A 22,434-nucleotide genomic window follows, 5' to 3' on the forward strand; every position below is an offset into this window, starting at 1 on the left:
CGGCGAGGGGGGTGGGGGAGGTGGGGGGAGGCGGCGGGGGAAAACCCTAGACTCCCCCGAGTCGCCCTAGGGGCGACGCGAGGGACGGGAGGGACGGGACACATGTAGTGCTGCTTCCCAAGGGTGCACTAGTCACAGAACTCCCTTTACGTGCTTGGTTGGAGGAATCCCATATACAGTACTATGAGTAACTACCTATGTTATCACATGTCTTTTTTTCATTAATTACTTGTCACATTATTTATTTTGCCTAGATATGTGATGTTACCATCTATGTTACTATTATTATGGATAGTCTAAATGTGACGCTCGTCCTCTAATTAGATTCGCATGGTGCATGTGAAATAGAACTGCATGACTTGTTCTTCTCTGTCTCATCTTAATGAATTAAATGTGATGTGAGGCTCAAAAGCGCTTCTGACGCGAAGTAGGACTAGTATACTGTATAATGACAATCTGAAAAATGAGATGAGCTCATTAAACGAGAAATAAGGGAGTAACAAACAAAAGATGAGGATCAATTCTCTAACACAATCATACAACATTAACATTCAAGACCTATAAAATAAAATGGCTTTCGAGCAGACAAATAATGATAAAAGACGTTGCGTATGTAGAAATTATAGGATGGTTGGATATTTTTGTTTTGTTATTGTATTGATCTCACCCTCGTATGGGGTATATATAGAATACATGAGGGGTAGAGACTTGGAGTACAAGACAAGTTATACATTGTTTAAACCTATCCGATCTCTACTCCTTATCTCTATCTTTAAACCCATATTATATTCTAACATTCCCCCTCAGTTATAGCAGGAGTGAAGCGGACGATTGCGACTGAATTTGAAGTCTCGCTGTGCCATCATCAACTGCGTCTTTGATGGGTCGGCACATAGGGCGGTGACTGCGTCTCCTTCTGGTGCCTTCCTGCCTTCTCCTCTATTGCCTCCCGCAGTCACAGTGGAAGTGACGTGAACGCTAGTGGCGACGTGAACGCTGTTGACTGGAGATGTTGCCGATGAGTAGCTGTAGATGTAGCCCTGTATGGCGATGTCGAGGTAGCCAGTCGTGATGTAGCCATGGTCGAAGTAGTCATGGTCGATGGTGTAGTCGTTGTGGATAATGAAGCCGCACAAAACCGGGGGCGCAAAAAAAGCACTATGACGGGGCTGCAGACGTGGATGATGCACCTTGCGGATGTCAGAGGGTGCCGTCAGCGATGAGTCCGCCGGTTTTGCCAAGACCGGAGGAAGCCCATCGAGCACACATCGATTTTGCCAGAACCGTGTGGCCATGTAGGGGTCGTCACTATTGTGACGCCATGTCGATGCAGTCGTGTCATCGTGGATGACGCGGTTGATGCCGTCGTCGTGACGCGGTCATTGCCGTCGTCAATGTCGCGTCATGCAGAAAAGTCTGTCAGAGGACGCTAGGTGCCCATCTTGTGGACGAGGCGGCGGCGGTGTGTTGATGAAGATGTTGGTGAAGACGACGTTGATGAAGACCTTGGTGATGAAGTGTCGGCGATGACGTTGCAGCGGCATGTCGACGATGATGCGTCGCTAGAAGGCGTCCCTCCGCGGCGACGAACTGTCGATGCCGCGCCGTGCTGAAGAAGTATGTTGGCTCATAGCCTGGCGTTGTCGTACAGGTTGATATAGTTCGGCTCGGGTCGTCGAATATTGATCCAGAACGCTCGGTGTAGATCAATGTGTTAGATTGGTGTAGATGTCGATGCAGTTGTAGCAGGTCGGCTCGGTGTAGATGTGTTCGGCTGGCTGCACCCCTCCGTGTTGGAGTAGATGTGCCGCATGAACTTCTGCAGATTGACGCCGCGTGCATGAGATGCTGATGCTGGACAGGTCGATGAAGCTGAAGACGCGTGGAGTCGGGTCCGGAAGAAGCTCGATGCCGATGCTATCTGGTTGGAGCTCGATCGTAGCATGCTCATATCCATCAGCACACACTTGGTCGTGCCGTGCATGTATGTGAAGCTTGATGGTGCATCTGCGTGATGAATTACTGTGAGTGACTCATCCTGTACCTGGAACTGCTGCTGCTTATGGCACGTGTGCATGCCAGGCCGCCCCTGGAGGTCATGCGGGTTGATGGAGCTACAGACATGTCGTGCCGCGTACTGGAGGTGTCGGCCCGGATATCCGCGTGCGAGAGTCCGCCCTCCCATGATCCAAACGGGCAATCTTGATCACTGTTGTGAGATCCGCGTACTCGTAGTCTCGTACATGATGGAAATCTCTACGGGAGCTACACCCACCTGTGAATGTGCGTGTCATTCGCTGCTGCTCCCCAGTGCGCCGTCTTTGCCTGAGAAGCCGCAGTCTATCGGTGATTGCGTCCCCCACGGTCGACAACATGCCCTACCGTCGTGTAGACCAACCAAAGCTTGATTTTCACTGGAATTTTGAGGGTAGATTTAGAGATTTTATTTTGTGGCTAAAAGGAATTGATCGAATCTAACTAAGGAATTGATCTATTGATTGTGAACTCGAAAAATTGGATCCAAAACTACGTGACCGATCTAATCTTTGATTGACCGGGTGCGCCCCCGGAGAGAGGAGATTATCTCCCCGGGGGCGGCGAGCTGCGGAAGTGGTGGAAGGTCCTACGATCGGCGTCGTTGGACAAACCGCTCTAATACCATGTAGAAATTATAGGATGGTTGGATATTTTTGTTTTGTTATTGTATTGATCTCACCCTCGTATGGGGTATATATAGAATACATGAGGGGTAGAGACTCGGAGTACAAGGCAAGTTATACATTGTTTAAACCTATCTGATCTCTACTCCTTATCTCTATCTTTAAACCCATATTGTATTCTAACATTCCCCCTCAGTTATAGCGGGAGTGAAGCGGACGATTGCAACTGAATTTGAAGTCTCACTACGCCATCATCAACTACGTCTTTGATGGGTCGGCACATAGGGCGGTGACTGTGTCTCCTTCTGGTGCCTTCCTGCCTTCTCCTCTATTCCCTTCCGCAGTCAAAGCGGAAGTGACGTGAACACTAGTCGCGACGTTAACGCTGTTGACTGGAGATGTAACCGATGAGTAGCTGTAGATGTAGCCCTGTATGGCGATGTCGAGGTAGCCAGTCGTGATGTAGCCATGGTCGAAGTAGTCATGGTCGATGGTGTAGTCGTTGTGGATAATGAAGCCGCACAAAACCGGGGGCGCAAAAAAAGCACTATGACGGGGCTGCAGACGTGGATGATGCACCTTGCGGATGTCAGAGGGTGCCGTCGGCGATGAGTCCGCCGGTTTTGCCAAGACCGGAGGAAGCCCATCGAGCACACATCGATTTTGCCAGAACCGTGTGGCCATGTAGGGGTCGTCACTATTGTGACGCCATGTCGATGCAGTCGTGTCATCGTGGATGACGCGGTTGATGCCGTCGTCGTGACGCGGTCATTGCCGTCGTCAATGTCGCGTCATGCAAAAAAGTCTGTCAGAGGACGCTAGGTGCCCATCTTGTGGACGAGGCGGCGGCGGTGTGTTGATGAAGATGTTGGTGAAGACGACGTTGATGAAGACCTTGGTGATGAAGTATCGGCGATGACGTTGCAGCGGCATGTCGACGATGATGCGTCGCTAGAAGGCGTCCCTCCGCGGCGACGAACTGTCGATGTTGCGCCATGCTGAAAAAGTATGTTGGCTCATAGCCTGGCGTAGTCGTACAGGTTGATATAGTTCGGCTCGGGTCGTCGAATATTGATGCAGAATGCTCGGTGTAGATCGATGTGTCAGATTGGTGTAGATGTCGATGCAGTTGCAGCAGGTCGGCTCGGTGTAGATGTGTTCGGCTGGCTGCACCCCTCCATGTTGGAGTAGATGTGCCGCATGAACTGCTACAGATTGATGCCGCGTGCGTGAGATGCTGATGCTGGACAGGTCGATGAAGCTGAAGACGCGTGGAGCCGGGTCCGGAAGAAGCTTGATGCCGATGCTATCTGGTTGGAGCTCGATCGTAGCATGCTCATATCCATCAGCACACAATTGGTCGTGCCGTGCATGTATGTGAAGCTTGATGGTGCATCTGCGTGATGAATTACTGGGAGTGACTCGTCCTGTACCTGGAACTGCTGCTGCTTACGGCGCGTGTGTGTGCAAGGCCGCCCCTGGAGGTCGTGTGGGTTGATGGAGCTACAGACATGTCAAGCGGCATACTGGAGGTGTCGGCCCGGAGATCTGTGTGCGAGAGTCCGCCCTCCTGTGATCCAAACGGGCAATCTTGATCGCTATTGTGAGATCCGCGTACTCGTAATCTCGTACACGATGGAAATCTCTACGGGAGCTGACCCACCCGTTAACGTGCGTGTCAGCATACTTCTTCAACCTGTATGAGTGCGGTGGTCCAGAAGGTTCAGTCCGCCAAGAGTGGACTGACTGAAGCATGTGCCAGTGTTTTAACAGGCTTTGAGGTAAGTGTTTGAAATATGGGGAAAAATATTACCGCATAGACAGTAGCCCCTGATGCTCTGTTCGGTGTTCACAAAGAAAAGTCGAACAGAGGATCAAACAATATCGCAGGAGTCTAATATAAGTATGGCAATATGCGTATGCAGGCTTCGCTGCTGGCCGCTGCCGCGTTGACTGCGGAGGTTGCCGCATTGAATCAGGACCTCGAGGGGTCCAAGAAAGAGCTCGGCCTTGCCAAGAGGTAGCTCGAGGAGAACAAGGGTAAGGAATACCCTGTCTATAGATATGTATATATAAAAGAATACGCGATTTCAAAATGACAGGATCATCGTATATTTGCCAGGGGCCACGACCGAGGTGGCGACCCTGAAGCAAGCGCTATCCGAGGCCGAAGACAAAGCGGCCAAGGAGCGCACCGAGCGGGAAAGGCAGGAGGCACGGGTGGGTGAGGTGCAGCAAGAGCTCCAAGCACTCATGTCGAAGCATGAGGCATTGGAGCGTGAATTGAAGACGCGAGAGTCCGAGCTTGCCGCGGCCCTCCAAAGCGCGAAAAATTGATGTAGAACGCTCGATGTAGATCGATGTGTCAGATTGGTGTAGATGTCGATGCAGTTGCAGCAGGTCGGCTCGGTGTAGATGTGTTCGGCTGGCTGCACCCCTCCATGTTGGAGTAGATGTGCCGCATGAACTGCTGCAGATTGACGCCGCGTGCGTGAGATGCTGATCCTGGACAGGTTGATGAAGCTGAAGACGCGTGGAGCCGGGTCTGGAAGAAACTCGATTCCGATGCTATATGGTTGGAGCTCGATCGTAGCATGCTCATATCCATCATCACGCACTTGGTCGTGCTGTGCATGTATGTGAAGCTTGATGGTGCATCTGTGTGATGAATTACTGGGAGTGACTCGTCATGTACCTGGAACTGCTGCTCCTTACGGCGCGTGTGCATGCGAGGCCGCTCCTAGAGGTCGTGCGGGTTGATGGAGCTACAGACACGTCGAGCCGCGTACTAGAGGTGTCAGCCCGGAGATCCGCGCGCGAGAGTCCGCCCTCCCGTGATCCAAACAGGCAATCTTGATCGCTGTTGTGAGATCCGCGTTGTCGGTGTCAAAACCGGCGGATCTCGGGTAGGGGGTCCCGAACTGTGCGTCTAGGCCGGATGGTAACAGGAGGCAAGGGACACGAAGTTTTACCCAGGTTCGGGCCCTCTCGATGGAGGTACAACCCTACGTCTTGCTTGATTAATATTGATGATATGGGTAGTACAAGAGTAGATCTACCACGAGATCGAAGAGGCTAAACCCTAGAAGCTAGCCTATGGTATGATTGTTGTTGTGTATGTTGTCCTACGGACTAAAACCCTCCGGTTTATATAGACACGAAGAGGGTTAGGGTTACACAAAGTCGGTTACAATGGTAGGAGATCTACATATCCGTATCGCCAAGCCTGCCTTCCACACCAAGAAAAGTCCCTTCCGGACACGGGACGGAGTCTTCAATCTTCTATCTTCATAGTCCAGGAGTCCGGCTGAAGGTATAGTCCGGCCATCCGGACACCCCCTAATCCAGGACTCCCTCAGTAGCCCCCGAACCAGGCTTCAATGACGATGGGTCCAGCGCGTAGATTGTCTTCGGCATTGCAAGGCGGGTTCTCCAAATTCCGTGTACCTGTTGAGTAAAGTCCGGTTTCTTGTAGATGTTGCGCTCCTTGGCTTCTATGCCCAATAATGGCCGCTTCCCACGTGTCAAACGAATATGAAAAGTCTGAGTATTTTTACATTCACACCCCTAGCCGCATAAATGAGCTAACCTATTTAAGGGGACGAGGATTTAGATCCAAACCACATCTTCCCCCCTTCGCGAGTGTTCATCAGAGCGCATCCGACAAAGGTCCATTCCACCATGGCCAGCCGTCGCGACTCCTCCTCTTGCCCTTCCAGCCCTCAGCCTAGATATTGAGAGAGATGCTCCATCCCGCATAGCGAGCTAGTGACGCTCCAGACCAAGGGATTTCTCCCCCCGGCCTATATGGTCCCGGTTCGAGCCGGCCTTGCCATCTATAATGGCGGAGAGCAAGCGGAGAGTGCCCCTAATCCCTCCAAAGGAGAGCGGGTGTGCCTCGTCCCTTATTTAATAAGGGGGCTCAGATTTCCAATCCATCCATTTCTCCGGGGGCTCCTGGAGTTCTATGCCTCCAGCTACACAATCTCACGCCTGCCTCCGTATTGCATATCGCGGGCTTCGTAGCCCTCTGTGAGCTATTTTTGGGTATCGAGGCTCATTTCGGGCTATGGAAAAGGTTATTCTGCCTTGTGCCCCGCTCTAAGGAGGGGTCAATGTATCAAGTGGGCGGAGCCGAAGTGTGGCGCATCGCCGGGACCGTGTATCTGTCCGAAACCCCAAAGAAGGCGTCTGAAGACTGGACCTCAGAATGGTTTTATATAGAGGATGTCCCGCTGCCGGATCCTGTCCGGATCGGCCTCCCTGAATTCGACAATGCTCCCTTAAAGAAGCGCCTAAGCTGGCGTCCACGGAGCCCTCAGAGGGAAAGTGACAGGGACATCATTTACCTGATGGGCCGAATAAGATTGTTAGCCCATTCCGGACTAACCATGATCGGGGTTATGGCCGAATGTATTATGCGGGGGGGTGCAACCGCTTCAGTATAGAAGCCACCCCATGTGGGACTTCAACGGGGAGGACGACACCACCCGCTACGGCCGTAAGGGGACGGATTCAGCTGCCGCTCTACTAAAGATATTGTCCACTTTGTATAAGGGAGAAGAGGAGGAACTTCTCCGTGTCAACCCACAGGGTGGATTCTCTATGCACAATCCCCCAAGCTGGGTAAGCGGTCGTATTTACTTGCCCATCCGTTTTGTATTCCCATTGTTAAATATTCAGTCTGACGACTTCAACGCAGGAACTGCGTCGGGCTGTTAAGGAAATAAGCAGCCCACCTCCACAACCCGAGGACCCAGGATGGTCCCTCGACCCGGCCTCTCAAGAGGATCCGGACATATCTGTGGAGCTAATTGATGGAGTGTTCCATCAATTGAGCAAGGACAACGCCTTGGTGGCCATTACGGCCAATTACCCAGGGCTAATCCCGGCCTCCCAGGTAACTGAGATCGAAGTCCCAGTACCCCGAATAGGTGTCCGCCCTCTCGTGTTTTCAGTTTCCTGATTACAACCGAACTTTGCAGGGGAGGTTTTTAAGGCGGAAGGCCGAACCTGCGGCGACAAGCCAACGAGGGGCCGCAGGGCCCCGTGGGCAGAAAAGAAGTGCAGTTCGGACCGAGGCGTCAGCGCAAAGGTATGGCGCGCCCCCTTATCCCAGGTGTTATACCTTCGAGGCACATTGACACTCGTGCTCCCTTCAGGACAAAGAGACCTCGCCGGACTATATCCGGAGAGGCTGCCAATCGCGCCTCCACCAGCCAGGCTCCAAAGCCTGGTCCGGAGGCAGAGGCGAACGCAAGGCGCGCGCTAGACGCTCCTCTGACGGAGGATGTGGACGGGTTGTCTGCCACCAACTCTGAGGTGGAGAGTGCCATGAACCACAGGCGTCGCCGAACAATTCTTCACGACGCTTGTTTCTCCCAAGGGGCGTTAGATGCCTTCAACTCGGGAGATGCATACCTCCGTGCCGCTCAAAATGGTCTAGCCAGAGCCACGGAGCAATATGTAAAAGACATATGGGTAAGAAAATTTTGGTAATTATATATATATACCAGTAGCCCCCGAGACTTGAAACAGTTAGAATAACTGATTTAAGGATCATTTGTTATGCAGGTTCTTATAGAAAAGAATTCCCTACTGTCCAAGGAGCTGGAAGAGTGCAAAGCCCAACTTGAGGCCGCACTAGCCGCGGCAGGGGAGCCCAAGGAGACCCCCTCTGGTAATATACACTTCGAAAGTTAAGTATTTTGCGAAGCACGGCATGGGTGCGAATCTGACAAATGAAATTGCAGATGGCGCCGTATTGAATCCGAAAAGGCAACACCTCCTACACCAGCTAAAGGCTGGTGAGAAGGTGCTGACAAAGGTGAGGCGGGAGAAGAACGATCTCCAAGATGCCAACACCAAGCTGGGCGTCGAGATGAAAGATGTTCGTGCCCAGCTGTCAGACTCTGTGAAGGAGAATCAGCGGCTTCGGCGCGACATATTTAGTAAGTGCTTGAACGAACCTTTGAAAGAAAGTTCGGCGGGGAAGTCGACTAACAGAGCAATGTCTGTAGGTGTGCTAACAGGTCGTCCTGCAGAGGAGATGCCCGGTTCTACGGGTGACCTTCTTCCCGCGCTCTCGCAACTGCTCGATCGAGTTCGGCAGGCGATGTAAGGCGTCGCCCAGGCCCTGTGGCCATCCATCTCCATGCCCGAAGGTCTTGGAGAGCTTGCGGAGAAGCTAAAGGGAGCACGGCGGTGCTTCCGATTGTGGAAGATATCGGCCTGCCGTCAAGGCACTAGGGAGGCCTGGGCCATGGTGAAGACGCGGTATGCAAAGGCCGACCCCAACCACATGGCCGAGGTCGGTCCTGTAGGGCCCGATGGGAAGGAGATCCCTGTAAGCTTAGTATACGGCTAAGTAGAGTTGGCCACAAAGTATTCCCAGCAGGACTGTAAATTAGACAGCCTGTTAGATGGTATTGAAGAGGAATACAATCAGTCAAAATGACTATGTAATTTAATCGACATTTATAATGCCTTCTAGCCGGATTGTAGATCATTTGTCATGGCCCACCTTTTCGCTTCAGCCTCGGGACCTGACGGTCCGGAGTGTGTCCGAATTCCCATGCGGTTATATAGGAACCGAGGAATGCATGGAGACCAGGCGTAGGGGTCATTAGTGCGTGAATAGACAAGTGCCCGACTAGTTATGTTATATTACATGGTTAGTAAGAAACATCTTCCAGGGAGAATAGTTCCGTTAGGGGTTCCTTTCCCTAGGAGGCATGCCCTAAGGTGCATGTCCATGCTGCGAAAAGAAACGCAGGAAAAACATCTGGGGGCATATAAATAAAAATAAAAAAGATCATCTTTAGTTCACCGACCGAATATTCCCTTAAGAACGCTAGCTTTCGGATTCACCTAGTCTGAGGTACACGTCCGGCTGACCGGGCAGTAACAATCGCAGAGGTGCTCCCTTAACCACCTAGCCGAACAATCGGGAACGTAGGGGTAAGCACAGGAGCCAGGCAACCCAGCTTGGCCAAAACTTAAGTCATATCGATGCATATAATGGTGAATAAAAGGTACATGCAGAAGTGTGACACATGTGTTGGGCATGAAGCCCGTATGAATAAGCTTTTGTTTAAAGAAGCCCCCAGGTTTAATGAGTGCGGATAGCGTGTCACTTTATGAGGCTTTAAAGGCTATAAGAGAGAGAGAGAAGAGAAATGTAAGACAGAAAATATATAAAAAATGGACAGAGGATGGAGACGAACACAAAGTCCAGCGCTAGGCATAGAATCTTCGGAGATGGGCTGCGTTCCATGGGTTCGGCTCAACTCGGTTATCCGATGCATCCCGCAGGCGGTACGCTCCACCAGTCAGGACTTGGTCAATTATGAAGGGACCTTCCCACTTGGGCTTGAGTTTGTCATTTTTCTTGTCCGATAGTCGTAGAACTAATTCGCCAACGTTGTAATTTTTGGCCCGTACTTCTCCGCTTTGGTATCTTCGAGCTTGCTGTTAATAGAATGCGGAACGGGCTTTTGCCACGTCACGCTCCTCCTCCAATGCGTCCAAGCTGTCCTGCCGATCGAGCTCGGCTTCTCTTTCTTCATACATGCGCACTCGAGGTGAGTCATGAATTATGTCGCAAGGCAAAACTGCCTCTGCGCCGTACACCATAAAGAATGGTGTGTATCCGGTGGTGCGATTCGGCGTGGTCCGCAGCCCCCAGAGTACGGAGTCGAGCTCCTCTACCCAGTGCATGTTAGATTCCTTGAGGGACCACACTAATCTGGGTTTGATGCCGTTCATGATAAGATCATTTGCACGTTCGACCTGGCCGTTAGTTTGTGGGTGATAGATGGAAGCATAATCGAGCTTGATGCCCATGTTTTTGCACCAGAGTTTTACCTCATCGACCGTGAAGTTTGTGCCATTATCAGTGATGATGTTGTGGGGGACGCCATAACGGTGTACAACCCCGGATATAAAGTCTATCACCGGTCTGGATTCGGCCGTCTTAACAGGCTTGGCTTCTATCCATTTGGTGAACTTATCCCCCATGACCAGTAAGTATTTTTGCTTGTGGGTTCCGCCTTTAAGGGGTCCAACCATGTCAAGCCCCCAGACCATGAAGGGCCAAGTAATGGGGATAGTTTGGAGGGCGGCGGGTGGCATATGGCTTTGGTTTGCAAAGAGCTGGCAACCGGTGCATCGTTGGACTAAGTCCTGAGCGTCTGCCCGGGCCGTCGTCCAATAAAAGCCCGTACGGAAGGCCTTGCTTACAAGGGACCGAGCTGCAGCGTGATGACCGCCGAGTCTGGCATTAATTTCAGCCAGGAGGTTCCGCCCCTCCTCTTCGGAGATGCACCTTTGAAGGACTCCGGTAGTGCTTTTATTATAAAGCTCTCCCTCGTGGACTCTGTAGGCTTTGGATCGCCGCACTATGCAGCGTGCCTCATTTTGGTCCTCGGGGAGTTCCTGCCTAGTAAGGTAGGCGAGGAATGGTTCTGTCCACGGGGCAATGACGGCCATTATTACGCGGCCTGAAGGTGTTATTTCATTGGCAGAGCCTCCGATTGTGTCAGGATGTTCGGTGTCGGGCAATGCGGTTGGGTCCGGGCTGTTATTGTTTGCCTCCCCTTCCCATACTACGGATGGCTTGAACAACCTTTCCAAGAAGATGTTGGGGGGGGGGACTACATCGCGTTTTGCGCCGATGCGTGCCAGGACATCTGCCGCCTGATTATTTTCCCGGTCTATATGGTGAAATTCAAGCCCCTCAAACCGAGCTGACATTTTTAGGACGGCGTTGCGGTAAGCTGCCATTTTTGGATCCTTGGCATCGAAGTCTCCATTTATTTGGGATATTGCGAGGTTCGAGTCCTTGCGCACCTCTAGGCGTTGAATGCGCATGCATACTGCCATCCGGAGACCATGTAAAAGGGCCTCATATTCGGCTGCATTGTTGGAGTCCGTGTACATAATCTGGAGTACGTATTGAACTGTGTCTCCTGTGGGGGCATCAAAACGACGCCGGCCCCTAGTCCGGCCAACATCTTGGAGCCGTCGAAATGCATGATCCAATTTGAATATGTGCCGTACTCTTTAGGGAGTTCGGCCTCCGTCCATTCTGCGACGAAGTCGGCCAAGACTTGCGACTTGATGGCTCGCCGTGGCTTATAAGTTATGTCGAACGGGAGGAGCTCAATGGCCCATTTTGCAATCTGGCCTATTGCATCACGGTTGTTTATAAAATCGTTAAGTGGTACTTCCGAGGCTACTGTTATTGAACACTCTTGAAAGTAGTGTCGTAGCTTCCGGGATGCCATGAATACCGCGTACGCAATCTTTTGATAATGCGGGTACCGTGATTTGCAGGGAGTGAGGACAGTGGACACATAATAGACCGGGTTTTGAAGGGGGAATTTGTGTCCGTCCGCTTCTCGTTCGACGACGAGCACTGCGCTTACAACCTGATGTGTTGCTGCAATGTATAATAGCATTGGTTCGCCAATGTTTGGCGCGGCCAGGACTGGGTTTGTTGCCAGTATGGCTTTTATTTCGTCTAGTCCGGCCGTGGCTGCATCCGTCCATTTGAAGTGTTCGGTGCGCCGAAGGAGGTGGTAAAGGGGTAGGGCCTTTTCTCCCAAGCGGGAGATAAAGCGGCTTAGAGCCGCCATGCATCCGGTTAACTTTTGTATTTGTTTGAGGTCCTTTGGGATATCCAGTTGCGACAGAGCTCGGATCTTGGATGGATTTGCTTCAATTCCTCTACCGGATACAATTCAGCCCAAGAGCTTTCCGGCTGGAACGCCAAAAACGAATTTTTTCGGGTTGAGCTTGATGTCGTATGTTCAGAGGTTATCAAATGTGAGCCTCAAGTCGTCTACTAGAGATTCAACATGTCTTGTTTTGACGACCACATCATCTACATATGCCTCCACTCTTTTGCCGATCTGGCTTGTGAGACATGTCTGAATCATGCGCTGATATGTTGCGCCGACGTTTTTGAGCCCGAAGGGCATCGTGTTGAAGCAGAATGGGCCGTATGGTGTGATAAATGCCGTTGCGGCTTGGTCTGGTTCTGCCATCTTGATTTGATGGTAGCCGGAATATGCGTTGAGGAAACACAACGAATCGTGTCCTGCGGTAGCATCGATAATTTGATTGATGCGGGGGAGGGGGAAGGGATCCTTTGGGCAAGCCTTGTTAAGGTCTTTAAAATCAACACACAGGCGCCAGGATTTGTCCTTCTTTGGTACCATCACCAGGTTTGCTAGCCAGTCCGGATGTTTTATATCTCTGATGAATCCGGCCTCCAATAGCTTTGCTAGCTCCTCTCTCATGGCTTCTCTCTTAGGTTCGGAAAAACGCCGAAGAGCCTGTTTGACAGGTTTGAATCCTGTTTGGATATTTAAGATGTGCTCGGCCAGCCTGCGTGGGATTCCTGGCATGTCTGAAGGGTGCCAGGCGAAAATTTCCCAGTTCTCTCGTAGGAACTCTCGCAGTGCGGTGTCTACATCAGGGTTTAACTGTGCCCCGATGGAAGCTGTTTTATTGGGGTCCGTTGGATGGACTTGGAATTTGACTATTTCGTCCGCCGGTTTAAAGGAGGTGGACTTGGATCTTTTGTCGAGTACCAGATCGTCCCTATTCACCATAGAGCGCAGCGCAGTCAGTTCCTCAGCCGCTAGGGCTTCGGATAGTGCCTCGAGGGCCAGTGCGGCTATCTTGTTTTTGGCGCGGAGTGCTATGTCCGTATCACTAGTGATAGTGATGATCCCGTTAGGCCCGGGCATCTTGAGCTTCATGTACCCGTAATGGGGAATTGCTTGGAAGATTGTAAACGCTTCCCGCCCTAGCAGAGCGTGATAACCGCTGCTGAACGGAGCCACATGGAACATGACCTCTTCGGACCTGTAATTATCCGGCGTGCCGAACACCACATCTAGTGTGATTTTTCCTGTACAGCGCGCTTCCCGACTGGGGATTATTCCTCTAAAGGTTGTGCTGCTTCGCTCAATGCGGTTCCAGTCTATTTCCATTTGTTGAAGGGTTTCCTCATAAATGACGTTCAATCCGCTGCCGCCGTCCATGAGTACCTTGGTAAGACGAAAGCCGTCCACTATTGGACTGAGGACCAATGCGGCTCGTGCTCGGGCTGTTCGGAATTTAGGTTCATCACTGGCGTTAAAGGTAATAGCCGTGTCACTCCATGGGTTTGTTGTTGCTACTTGGTAGACTTTGGCAAGGCCGCGGAGTGTCCTTTTTCGCATATTATTTGATGTGAAAGTCTCGAAGACTATTAATATCGTATTGGTGTCTCTGGGGTGGCTTTCTGTGGCCTCCGGAATTAGGAGATTTTTTGCCAATTTTGGCCACCTGCCGGAGTATCCAACATGCTCTGAGGCTGTGAGTTGGTGTGGTGTCCTCTGTACTGTGAATTTTACAGGGTCCATTAAGCCATCCTTCGAGTACGGTTCCATGCCCTGTAGAGGGTTTTTGCTTTTTAGTGCTTGACCCGGGTGTCTGGTGATGATGCACCCTTTTATTTCAGACAGGGTTTGTATTCAGGGCCGGATTGTCCCAAAATTTGATTTCGGTTTTCCAGGCGCTTTCCATCGCACAATACTTTCGTACAATTGACGCCAAGTCAGCGAAGTGTGTAATATCACGATGACTTATGGCGTTGAGTATTCCCTTGTCCGTGCAATTATTGTAGAAGATTGAGATTGCGTCTTCCTCGTGGCAGTCCCTTAGCCTGTTCTTAACCAGGAGGAATCTGGCCCAGTAATGATGTACTGTTTCATCGAGCTCTTGCCTGATTTTGGATAGATCGCTTATGTTGGGTGGGTGGGTGGAATTAAATCCGAAGCCTCACCCCATCTGAGGCTCAGAGGCCGAGGAATTTCCGAACTCGAAAATTTGGATTCCTGGATGTTTTCCAATGAATCCAGCCCGTTGCCTGACTCTAAGTTCAGGTCTTGAGTGATATCCTCCCCTCCGCGGGTATCCAACTTGGAGGGATCGGGAATCCAGACGTAGCGAGTCCTTAAGATAGATGAAGGGTCGCCGCACTGTCCCTCTACCACGGCAACATGAAGGGTGACTTGGGGAGAGTTAATCTCTCTCAGATCGGGTTTTGGCCCAATCTGGTCGTAATCCGTAGCGACTCCCAGGGCGGCGAATCGATCCAAGAGATCGTTTATGGAGGAGAGCTCCATTGGATCTAACTGCTCGGCGAGTTCCGAGCGGACATGAAGATTGTTTTTGATGGCTCGAGAGGTCATCATCGGCGCAGAAGCCGAACAGGCGGTCATAAGAAAACCACCTAGCCGGAGGGTTTGGCCGACAGCCAAAGCTCCCTTAGCAACGGTGCCGTCTTTAAAGACGGGGTGAGGCATCCTTCCTGATGGCGATGACACAGGGGAACTCTCAATGAAAGCACCAATGTCAGTGTCAAAACCGGCGGATCTCGGGTAGGGGGTCCCGAACTGTGCGTCTAGGCCGGATGGTAATAGGAGGCAAGTAACACGAAGTTTTACCCAGGTTCGGGCCCTCTCGATGGAGGTACAACCCTACGTCTTGCTTGATTAATATTGATGATATGGGTAGTACAAGAGTAGATCTACCACGAGATCGAAGAGGCTAAACCCTAGAAGCTAGCCTATGGTATGATTGTTGTTGTGTATGTTGTCCTACGAACTAAAACCCTCCGGTTTATATAGACATTGGAGAGGGTTAGGGTTACACACAGTCGGTTACAATGGTAGGAGATCTACATATCCGTATCGCCAAGCCTGCCTTCCACACCAAGGAAAGTCCCTTCCGGACATGGGACGGAGTCTTCAATCTTGTATCTTCATAGTCCAGGAGTCCGGCTGAAGGTATAGTCCGGCCATCCGGACACCCCCTAATCCAGGACTCCCTCACGCGTACTCGTAGTCTCGTACGCTGGAAATCTCTAGGGGAGCTACACCCACCCGTGAACGTGCGTGTCATTCGCTGCTGCTCGCCGGTGCGTCGTCTCCACCTGAGAAGCCGCAGTCTATCGGTGACTGCGTCCCCCACGGTCGACAACATGCCCCGCCGTCGTGTAGACCAACCAAATGTTGATTTTCACCGGAATTTTGAGGGTAGATTTAGGTATTTTATTTTGTGGCTAAAAGGAATTGATCGAATCTAACTAAGGAATTGATCTATTGATTGTGAACTCAAAAAATTGGATCCAAAACTACGTGACTGATCTAATCTTTGATTGATTGGGTGCCGCGCCCCCGGAGAGAGGAGATTATCTCCCCGAGGGCGTGATACGCCTCCAACGTATCTATAATTTTTGATTGCTCCATGCTATATTATCTATTGTTTTGGACATTATTGGGCTTTATTATCCACTTTTATATTATTTTTGGGACTAACCTATTAACCGGAGGCCCAGCCCAGAATTGCTGTTTTTTGCCTGTTTTAGGGTTTCGAAGAAAAGGAATATCAAACGGAGTCCAAACGGAATGAAACCTTCGGGAACATGATTTTCTCAACAAATAAGACCCAGGAGACTTGGACCCTACATCAAGGCACAAGAGAGGAGGCCACGAGGTAGGGGGGCGCGCCTGCCTACCCCAGGCGCGCCCTCCACCCTCGTTGGCCCCCTGTTGCTCCACCGACGTACTCCTTCCTCCTATATATATCCACGTACCCCCAAATGATCAAATACGAAGCCAAAACCCTAATTCCACCGCCGTAACTTTCTGTATCCACGAGATCCCATCTTGGGGCCTGTTCCGGAGCTCCGCCGGAGGGGGCATCGATCACGGAGGGCTTCTACATCAACACCATAGCCTCTCCGATGAAGTGTGAGTAGTTTACCTCAGACCTACGGGTCCATAGTTAGTAGCTAGATGGCTTCTTCTCTCTTTTTGGATCTCAATACAATGTTCTCCCCCTCTCTTGTGGAGAACTATTCGATGTAATCTTCTTTTTGCGGTGTGTTTGTTGAGACCGATAAATTGTGGGTTTATGATCAAGTCTATCTATGAATAATATTTGAATCTTCTCTGAATTCTTTTATGTATGATTGGATATCATTGCAAGTCTCTTCGAATTATCAGTTTGGTTTGGCCTACTAGATTGATCTTTCTTGCAATGGGAGAAGTGCTTAGCTTTGGGTTCAATCTTGTGGTGTCCTTTCCCGGTGACAGTAAGGGCAGTGAGGGACTCCTGGATTAGGGGGTCTCCGGATAGCCGGTCTATATCCTTTGGCCGGACTGTTGGACTATGAAGATACAAGATTGAAGACTTCGTCACGTGTCCGGATGGGACTCTACTTGGCGTGGAAGGCAAGCTAGGCAGTACGGATATGTATATCTCCTCCTTTGTAACCGACCTTGTGTAACCCTAGCCCCCTCCGGTGTCTATATAAACTGGAGGGTTTTAGTCCGTAGGACAATAACATACAATCATACCATAGGCTAGCTTCTAGGGTTTAGCCTCTCCGATCTCGTGGTAGATCAACTCTTGTAATACCCATATCATCAAGAATAAATCAAGCAGGACGTAGGGTTTTACCTCCATCAAGAGGGCCCGAACCTGGATAAAACATCGTGTCCCCTGCCTCCTGTTACCATCCACCTTAGACGCACAGTTCGGGACCCCCTACCCGAGATCCGCCGGTTTTGACACCGACATTGGTGCTTTCATTGAGTGTTCCTCTGTGTCGTCATCATCAGGCTTGATGGCTCCTCCGATCATCGTTAGCGATGCAGTCCAGGGTGAGACCTTTCTCCCCGGACTGAATTTTGTATCCGGCGGCTTTACAATGCGGGCCAATTCGCTTGGCCATCTGGAGCATATTGAAAGCTACGCCCATGGCCATCAGGTCAGGTTTGGAAGCCTAAACTACACGACCGATATCCGCGGAGACTTGATCTTCGACGGATTCGAGCCCCTACCGAGTGCGCCGCGCTGTCACGATGGGCATTGAGGGAGTCCTGGATTAGGGGGTGTTCAGGTAGCCGGACTATACCTTCAGCCGGACTCCTAGACTATGAAGATACAAGATTGAAGACTTCGTCCCGTGTCCGGATGGGACTTTCCTTGGCGTGGAAGGCAAGCTTGGCGATCCGGATATTCAAGATCTCCTACCATTGTAACCGACTCTGTGTAACCCTAACCCTATCCAGTGTCTATATAAACCGGAGGGTTGTAATCCGTAGGCGATCAACTCCATATACAACAATCATACCATAGGCTAGCTTCTAGGGTTTAGCCTCCTTGATCTCGTGGTAGATCTACTCTTGTACTACCCATACCATCAATATTAATCAAGCAGGACATAGGGTTTTACCTCCATCAAGAGGGCCCGAACCTGGGTAAAACACCATGTTCCCTGCCTCCTGTTACCATCCGGCCTAGATGCACAGTTCGGGACCCACTACCCGAGATCCGCCGGTTTTGACACCGACATTGGCGCTTTCATTGAGAGTTCCTCTATGTCGTCGCCTTTAGGCCCGATGGCTCCTTTGATCATCAACAACGATGCGGTCCAGGGTGAGACTTTGCTCCCCGGACAGATCTTCGTCTTCGGCGGCTTCGCTCTGCGGGCCAATTCACTCGGCCACTTGGAGCAGATCAAAAGCTACGCCCCTGGCCATCAAGTCAGGTTTGGAAGCTTAAACTACACGGCTGATATCCGCAGAGACTTGATCTTCGACGGGCTCGATCCACGGCCAAGCTTTCCGCACTATCTCGAGGGGCATGATCTAGCTCTGCCCCCGGAGAGTGTCCTGGAGGCCGCACACGCATCGGTTCCGACCCCTAACTCGGAGCCTATTGCGCCAATCGAGGATGAGCGGTTGGACGTCACCTCGGGGGCTGCGATCCCGAAAGCGATCGAGCCGAACGCTAGCCCCACACTATGCACGACCCGTGACTCCGAGGATCCGGACTCCTCCCCGGAATCCGAACCCCCCGCGCCCCTGCCAATCGAATCCGATTGGGCGCCGATAATGGAGTTCACCACCGCAGACATCTTTCAGCATTCGCCTTTTGGCGACATCCTGAATTCTCTTAAGTCTCTCTCTTTATCAGGAGGGCCCTGGCCGGACTACGGTCAGCGAGGGTGGGATACGGACGATAAGGAAATTCAAAGCCCACCCACCACCCACTTTGTAGCCACTGTCGACGATCTAACCGACATGCTTGACTTCAGCTCCGAAGACATCGACGTCATGGACGACAATGTAGGAGACGAACAGGAACCAGCACCTGTAGGGCGCTGGAAGGCCACCTCGTCATATGACATATATATGGTGGATACTCCAAAAGATGGAGATGGCGATGGAACAGTGGGGGATGACGCCCCCAAGAAACAGCCAAAGCACCGACGTCAACGGCGCCGCTCTAAATCCCGCCAAAGCAAAAACGGTGATTCCGGCACGGGAGATAATACTACCCCGGATAGCGCCGAAGAACACCCACCAGCAAGATTCGGCACAGGAAGATGGAGAAACCAGCCCTCATGAGAGAGCGGCAGACCGAGAGGTCGAGGATGATAACTATACGCCTCCCTCCGAAGACGAGGCAAGCCTCGATGATGACGAATTCTTCATACCATCAGACCCCGCCGAACAAGAGCGTTTTAAACGCAGGCTTTTAGCCACGGCAAGCAGCCTCAAGAAAAAGCAGCAACAGCTTAGAGCTGCCCAAGATTTGCTAGCTGACAGATGGACTGAAGTCCTTGCGGCCGAAGAGTATGAACTCGAACGCCCCTCCAAGAATTACCCGAAGCGCAGGCCGCTACCCCGATCAAAGGAGGAAGCACCTACATCACCAGCGCATGACATGGCAGACCGGCCACCTCGCGGCCGCGACAGAGAGGCCTCTCGGCCCTCCACCCAAGCCATGCCCCGACGCCGCTCAACTAAGGCACGGAAAAATGTGCCCGACCTGCGAGACATACTGGAGGATAAGGCAAGACAAACAAGATCGATCTACGGATCGCGCAGGCGCCCTACGGCATGTGACAATGATCTTCACGCCGGATACAACAAATCCGGCCGGGCCGAACACAACAGACATAGCTCTTCCGAGCTGCGTCGTGATATAGCCCAGTACAGAGGCGCCGCACACCCGCTATGCTTCACGAATGAAGTAATGGATCATAAAATCCCGGAGGGTTTCAAACCCGTAAACATCGAATCATACGATGGCACAACAGATCCGGCGTTATGGATCGAGGATTATCTCCTTCACATCCACATGGCACGCGGCGATGATCTACATGCCATCAAATACCTTCCGCTCAAACTTAAAGGACTGGCCCGGCATTGGCTTAACAGCTTGCCAGCAGACTCAATCGGTTCTTGGGAGAACCTGGAAGCCGCATTCCTCGACAACTTCCAGGGCACTTACGTGCGACCGCCGGATGCCGATGACTTAAGCCACATAATTCAACAGCCAGAGGAATCGGCCAGACAATTCTGGACACGGTTCCTATCAAAGAAAAAACAGATAGTCGACTGTTCGGATGCAGAGGCCCTAGCAGCCTTCAAGCATAACATCCACGACGAGTGGCTTGCCCGGCACCTGGGACAGGAAAAGCCGAAATCCATGGCAGCCCTCACGACACTCATGACCCGCTTTTGCGCAGGAGAAGACAGCTGGCTAGCTCGCAGTAACAACTTATCAAAGAACCCTGGTAATTCGGATACCAAGGACAAAAGTGGCAGGACACGTCGGAATAAGCAAAAACGCCGCGTTAACTGCGACAGCAATGAAGACACGGCAGTCAATGCCGGATTCAAAGGCTATAAATCTGGTCAGCGGAAAAAAGCCATTCAAAAAGAATACTCAGGGCCCGTCCAGTTTGGACCGAATACTCGATCGCTTCTGCCAGATACATGGCACCCCCGAAAGGCCATCCAATCACACTAACAGGGATTGTTGGGTGTTCAAGCAGGCACGCAAGTTAAGGGCCGAAAACAGAGACAAGGGGCTGCACAGCGACGACGAGGAGCCCAAGCCGCCGAACAACAATGGACAGAAGGGCTTTCCCCCACAAGTGCAGACGGTGAACATGATATACGCAACCCACATTCCCAAGCGGGAGCGGAAGCGTGCGCTACAGGACGTATATGCGATGGAGCCAGTCGCCCCAAAGTTCAACCCATGGTCCTCCTGCCCTATCACTTTTGATCGAAGGGACCATCCCACTAGCATCCGTCATGGTGGCTTCGCCGCATTGGTTCTCGACCCAATCATCGATGAATTTCATCTCACAAGAGTCCTCATGGACGGCGGCAGTAGCCTGAACCTGCTTTATCAGGATACAATGCGGAAAATGGGCATAGATCCCTCAAGGATTAAGCCCACAAGAACGACCTTTAAAGGCGTTATACCAGGTGTAGAAGCCAACTGTACAGGCTCAGTAACACTTGACGTGGTCTTCGGATCCCCGGACAATTTCCGAAGCGAAGAGTTAATCTTCGATATAGTCCCGTTTCGCAGTGGCTATCACGCCCTGCTCGGACGAACCGCATTCGCAAAGTTCAATGCGGTGCCGCACTACGCATATCTCAAGCTCAAGATGCCAGGCCCTCGAGGAGTAATTACGGTCAACGGAAACACCGAACGCTCCCTCCATACGGAGGAGCATACGGCGGCTCTCGCAGCGGAGGTACAAAGTAGCCTTCTCAGGCAATTCTCCAGTCCGGCCATTAAAAAGCCAGACATCGCCAAGCGCGCCCAGAGTAACCCACAGCAGGACCGCCTGGCACACTCTGAGCAAGCGTAGCAATGCGTCCCCAACCCCAGCTTTCGTGACATAGCGAAACCATTACCTCGCGTACATAACTACGCAATACCATGGGCACAGGGGAAGGGGCACAATAATGGCACGCCCAAAATACGGCTTAAAACGTACTAGGGGCTGCCGGATTCTTTTTTTTAATTTTTTCTTACTTTCAGGACTCCATACTTCGGACGACCTGTTCGGCAATTCGACTGTCGCACAAACGATGCAAGATCCAGGGAGGCAGACAAGCCATGCCGCATTATGGAACTCCCAGGTGGTCTCTGTTACGAGCGGTATACCTGTTTTAAATACAATTCCGCGGCCTGCCCCTGGTTAGGACATACTGAATAGTCCAATATCTTTTGCTTACCACACTATTTGTACTGTTCGGCTTTGATAAATAGCCTCTCTATAAACAATGCGTAGCTTCTTGTCTATTTTTTGCATTATCTTCTTTTCACATTTATGTTTATTAAATGACATGATTGCACCCGTACACCATGGTACGGCAAACACGCCAGGGGCTTCAGTACCCCTCATAATGGTGTGAGAAGTCCGTACACTTTCACAAGTGTGGCACCCCGAACTTATAGCACTATATGCATCGGCTTCGAATCATGATTTGGGTCAATAGTTGGGTTTGCCTGGCTCCTATGTTCTGGTGCCTTACGTTCCGCTCTATCGGCTAAGGTAGCACTAGGAGAACCGCTGCGATTGTGCCCCGGTTCAGCTGGGTTAAGCACCTTAGTGGAGAAAGCTAAAACTGACTATCATGATGAGCCGAGAGACCGGTTGCTGTTCGAGAGGTTTTTCGAGTCCCTAAAGACTTATGCCGCTTCAAGCGAGGAGCTGGCTTTGTCCGGCCAAGGCGTGGATAGCGCCCCGAACTCGGTCTTCCGAACTAGGGGCTTCGCCGAAATTTAAAATTATAGAGTTCTATGGCTAAGTGAGAGTGTTCAAGCATTATAGTCTGATTGCCTGGTTCGTTGTGCTGAGCGCCTCCCTCGAAGGACCCAACTATGGGAA

The sequence above is a fragment of the Triticum urartu genome, chromosome 6A (genome assembly GCF_056163025.1).
Source record: "Triticum urartu cultivar PI428250 chromosome 6A, HENAU_Tu73, whole genome shotgun sequence".
Classification (NCBI taxonomy): Eukaryota; Viridiplantae; Streptophyta; class Magnoliopsida; order Poales; family Poaceae; genus Triticum; species Triticum urartu.